The following is a 5,910-nucleotide window of genomic DNA, read 5'->3' as shown; positions in this document are numbered from 1 at the left end:
GTAGATAACTGCAGATAATGTGACATCTTATGGATAACTGTCTTGACCTCAATTATTCAGCAGAATGAGCTAACTGGGTTTTTTTTTTTTTTTTTTGGTACTGGGGATCAAACTCGGGACCTTGCACTTGTGTGGCAGGCAGAACCATTGAGCTAAATCCCTGGCCCTAGCTGGGTCCTTTTTGTTTTGTTTTATTTTCTTTTTCTAAGGGACAGTATCTTTTCTTGTTGCCAGGGTGGGCCCAACTCTTAGGCTTAAGTGATCCTTCTGTCTCAGCCTCCCAAGAAGCACAATCGTCATGCATGGCTGAACTTTTAAATTTATTTTTTAAAGAATTTCCATACAAGGCTGGGGATGTAGTTCAGTGGTAGAACACTTGCTGAGTGTGTATGAGGCCCTAGGTTCAATCCCAGCACCACAAAAATAAAGAATTTCCATGTCACCTTTTACTATCTCTTTTAATTGTATTTATTTGGCTTAGTTAGAAACACACATGCCAATTCAGTAGTTTTTGAGTTGGAAATTTTAAGCTATATTGATTAGGCTACTCTTTGGGTATTGAACACAAATGAGTTACTTCAAACATTCTGTGATAGTTTTTTTTTAGTAACTTTTGTTTTTTAGATGGCTTCTGAGAAATTGTAGGCATACAGCTGAAACTGGAGTTAGTGGCTGTTGATTCTCAGTGCATTTACCTGGTGTTACCTCTTTTGTGGTATTTGAGTATCAACTCCCAGAAAGTGCCTAAAACTACATTTCAGTTAGGCCTCCCACTCTGCCCTTTACATTTTTATTCAAGAGAATTTTTATCATTAAAGAGAATTAACTATCAATGTTTTTTTTCTTTAAACTTAATTTTTGGGCTGGGGATGTGGCTCAGTGTTTCTGACACCTGTCTCACAAGCACGAGTACCCTTGGTATCCCCGGTACAAAAATAAATAAATAAACCTCAGTTTATATCTGTTTTAATTTTTATTAAATTTTTTATTAATTTTTATTAAATCTGCCTGTTGTTTTCATTGGAATGCCTGAAAACTGTGACCTTCACAGGGCAAAAGACTGCAGAAATGAGGTTACTTGATCCTTACCACCTAAACAGTTTCATGTAGAATACAATCAATGTGGTTGTTGCTGCTGCTGTCTGTTAATTAACTCTGGTAATTAGCTTCAGGTGATTAACATTTTTAAAGAAGGGTTTTCATTATGAGATTTAGGCTAACAACCCATAAGGTCGTATGTACATTAATTTATTCCATTTCCACAATATACATTCTGGCTTTAATTAAAAGTAGCCAAGAGAAGCAGTTTCCTAGGGAAAGTTACAAAGAAAATTATACTTAACCCTTTTTTTTTTTTTTGTACTGAGAATCAAACTCAGGGTCTTGAGCTTACCACGCAGGCGCTGTACTGCTGAGCTAGGTCCCCAGCCCTACATAGAAAATTACAGAGAAATAAATTATAGAGGAAAAATGACAGAGATTAATAAAATAAACTAGACATTTCCTCTGACAATTAGACCACTTATAATTACACTGACATCAGACTAGGTAGAAAATTATGAGTGCAGCTAAATGTCCTTTCAAATTCCCCAAGAGGTTCAGTCTTCTTTTAACAAAAATAAAAATTCTGGTTTTCAGTTGAAGGAGCTGTGATTTTAGAAAGTATATCCCTTCAGTTTAAGAAATTTAGGATATCCTTTATTATGGGAAATGATTTTGATAATTTCCATTGAAGGCTGCCTCTCATCAGAGTTCTCCTCACTTAAAACATTATTTTGTTTGTTTTTTGAGACAGGGTCTCATTATGTAGTTGAGACTGCCCTGGAACTCACTCTGTAGCCCAAGCTGGTCTCGAACTCACAGCGATCCTCCTGCCTCAGCCTCCCAAGTGCTGGGATCATAGGCGTATGCCACCATGCCTGGCACCACTGGTCTCGATCACAGCGATCCTCCTGCCTCAGCCTCCCAAGTGCTGGGATCATAGGCGTATGCCACCATGCCTGGCACCTAAAACAGTTTTTGGATACCTTACAAACCAGAATGGGGCCAGTAGTTGGTGGGCTCTTCCCCCTGAATATTAGTTTTTTTAATATATTGATCCGTGATGAAAATGTTAGCTTATTTTTTATTCAGAGCCAAGAGACAGAAATTTATGAATTTTGAAAGGTCGGAAGTGTGCATTTTGTTTCCGTTTGGTGTTTCATATGTTTTGATAATCTGCTCTTTAAAACTTCAAACATAAGATGCATCTTCAAGTGACTGAATATTTCATCCATCCCAGTCTGTGAAGCCTTCTCTTGTGAATAAATGTGTGTAGACTTTGGATTGAGCTCTGTAGCTGAGATGTTTTCAGAGACAAAGTTGGAATAACTACAGAATGTACTCCACTTTGGTTTTCTGTCTTTTCTGTCTCTCTCTCCCCCTCTACCTTTTGCTTGCTTGTGTTCTTTCTTGTCTCAAATACTGATTTCTTTGTAGGTGGTTGCTCAGATGGGAGAAAATGGCATTTCTGTTGAACATTTTTTCTCACATAGTTGGAGATTTTTGCCAACAACTTTCTTAGAGACACGTGCAACTACTACTCTTACGTATGCTTCACTTGCCCTTTTTCTTTTCCTTCCACCTCCCTCCCTCTTTGTCTTTCTTCCTTCCTTTTTCATGTAGGGGTGAGAGGCAGCCTCCAGCCGTAAAAGCTGATTTCTTGATTCTGTCATAGGATTTTGGAGTAAAAGCATTTTGTCTCTCTGTGCTATTGCTTTTTGCAGCAAGACACTTACGAAATACTTAAACCAGGGAGAAATAGTTCATTCGAGTCATGAAATCCTTACACTGTTAAGTTTTTAAAATTTCCTCCCCAGCATCCTGATTGCTCGGGTTTGCTTGCATTTTCAGTCCCCTGAAGCACGTGCCACCTCCCTGGGGGCCTGGAGGGTGAAGCCATCCACACACAGAACGTCTTGCTGTGAACTTGTGCTTCTTTTTCGTGTACTCAAGGCTGGTTGTGACCAAATCAGCTTTTTTGTATTAGGTTATTTCACTAACTGCTACAGTCAAAATGATCAAATCTTTGTACAATAAAAAAGTATTTAAATTTTATTTTTCTACTGACATTTCTAATTCTAGTGTAAATGTTTAACAATAAAGAATTACTTTAAACTGAGTTGGAATTGCATTTCTTTTTCAGTAGTCAATAAGATTTAATCTTTTGTAATAAAGCTTTTATTTTGGTAATCTGTATGTTCATCTATTTTTTTAATGTTCAACTTTTACTAACTTGTAGGAAAATTCCTGTTCAAAGATGTAAATTGTATTTGGTTTTTTGTTTTTAGTCTTTTGTTTTATTTTTGTTATGTAGTTCAGTCTGGCCTTGAACTTACTATGTAGCCCAGGATGGCCTTGAATTTGCAGCAGTCCTGCCTCGGCCTTTCACAGTGCTGAGATGACAGGCTTGTGGCACTATGCCCAGCTTTCAAAGAAGCACTTACATGATTCTACACTAGGTTGGCTGAATACTGATAATAGTGTATAAAAATTTTTCTTCATTTCAGTAGTGAGTCCAACTGCTTAGCTAAATTAATGCCCTCAATGACAAAATCTCTTTCTGTTCTGCCATTTTCACCAAATTAGATTAACTTAAGTACCTCAGGATCATAAAGTGGTTGCCACAATTCCTGGCATTGCAGGCATACAGTTCATCCTTGCCTTAGGAACTTGATCAGTGCCCTAGGGCTGGTTGTAACTCAAGTTGGTTGTAAGAACAGCTGAGATCTGGATGTTTATCTAGATACATGCTATAGATACAGGCAGATGAATCTTCCATGAAGTAACCCAAGTTGTTTGTATGTCAGGAGGTTGTAATTTGAGGGTCCACTGTAAGGGTTTGGCAGGGGACAACTGCCTATTCATTTTTTTATCTTTTTTTTTTTTTTTTTTTTTTGTATTGGGGATCGAACTCATGTCCTTGCGCTTGTGGCAGTGGAATCACTGAGTAAATCCCCAGCCCTTACTGATTTTTAAAAATTGAGGTCTAACAGCAATGCACACAATTCTTACATACAGCTTCGTAGTTTACACAAATGTATACACTTAGACACTACCACTCACATCAAGAGAAGATTTCTAGCATCCCCAGAAGGATGAAAGCAGATAACATGCAAGTTCATCCAGAAGCCCCTTCAAGAGTGTGTACCCAGGATACAATGTGGTAGGAACTCAGTTCCCAAAAGGGAAAATCCGAGATCAAAACTGGAAAGTACTATGGCAGATGAGGCGCTGAAGACCTCCTAAATAACAGCCAAGACAAATAATAAACCAGGAATCAGAGGGAGGGGTTAGCACTGTGTCAGCCTGGGGAGTCCTGAAGGAGCCTAAAGGAGCCAGGTGTTGCTTCGTTCCAGTCTGTTTCTGTTTGAGGAATTAGGAGCTCACTATTGCCAGCCTTTCCAAGAGAAGCTGAAAATCTAGAGTATTTTGAATCTCATGTTTATTGATTGATTAGATGCTTGGGATTGACCATAGGGCTTCTGAGCTATACCCCCAGCCTGTAACTAGTTTAAATTCGTGTAAAATACTTTTATGACAAACAGTACATGTTTTAAAAAGTTGGAATTGACCTGCTTTTTTTTTTATTTCAGCTATTTGACACAATACAACATAGTTCTCCTGGTGACCAGCAAAGGGGTCAGAGATTGAGCTCACACTGGCATGAGCTGCAGAGAGCACCAGGAGAGGGTGTGGGGGGTCGCCGGAGGGCGAGGCTGCTGGAGGAGGCCAACAAGCTCTTTTTTTCCCCAGATTCACCCACTCCGTGAGGCTGGGGTGGGTGTCTTTACGCTGTCCAAGGAACATGAGCCCCAGAGAAACAAACTACCAAATACTGGGGTCAGATTTTGTATCTTTTCCTATTTACTCTCCCATAAGGCAAGCCTGCTTAAATGGATCATAAACTGAAATGTAAGAACTGAAACTATATAACACTTTAGAAGAAAAGTAACTTTGATGGTTTTGGCTTTGCAAATTATTCTGAAGTACAACTCCCAAAAGCACAAGAAACAAAATAGATAAACTAGACTTCAAAATTAAAACATGCTTCACAGGATGCCATTATAAGGAGACCCTGTTTTTTAAAAGAAAACAATTTTTTAAAAACCAAAAAACCAGATCTGGCAAGAGTATAGAAAAACAAACCCTAGCACTGGGGATTTAGCTCAGTGGATCCAACGCCTGTCCTGAGTTCGATCCCTGGTACCAAAAAAGAAAAAGAAAAACAGGAACCCTCACAAACTCTCATGAACTGCTGGTGAGATTATCAAATGGTGCAACCCCTTGAGAAAATAGTTTGGCAGTTCCTCAAAAGGTAAAATAATTACAATTGAGTAATCCCACTTCTAGGTTGCTCTGCTAGGAGAAATAGTTTTCTAAATGGAACTTTGAAAATGTCTTGCTAAGTGAAAGAAGCCAGTCACAAATGACCATCTGTTCACATATTGTATGATTCCATTTACACGAAGTATCCAGAAGAGGCAAATATATAGGTGCTGGTGAGCAGGACAAATGGTGAGTGACTACTAATGGGAAAAATTTCTTCTTGGGGTGATGAAAACTTTCTAAAATTGATTTGATGATGATTGTACAAGGTTGTGAATGTATAAAAAACTACTGAATTGTGTACTTTAGGTGGTTAGATTTTTTTGTCTGTTTTTTATTTTTTGAGACAGGGTCTCACTATGTAGTTGAGACTGACCTGGAACTCACTCTGTAGCCCAGGCTGGTCTCAAACTCACAGCGATCCTCCTGCCTCAGCCTCCCGAGTGCTGGGATTACAGGCGTGCGCCACCACGCCCAGGTATATGGCTAGATTTTATGGTGTGTGAATTGCACATTCATATAGCTGTTTTCTTTCTTTCTTTC

Source organism: Fukomys damarensis, unplaced genomic scaffold (assembly GCF_012274545.1).
Source record: "Fukomys damarensis isolate Sample0158 unplaced genomic scaffold, DMR_v1.0_HiC HiC_scaffold_32, whole genome shotgun sequence".
In the NCBI taxonomy this organism is placed as follows: Eukaryota; Metazoa; Chordata; class Mammalia; order Rodentia; family Bathyergidae; genus Fukomys; species Fukomys damarensis.
This window is presented reverse-complemented; position numbering follows the sequence as displayed.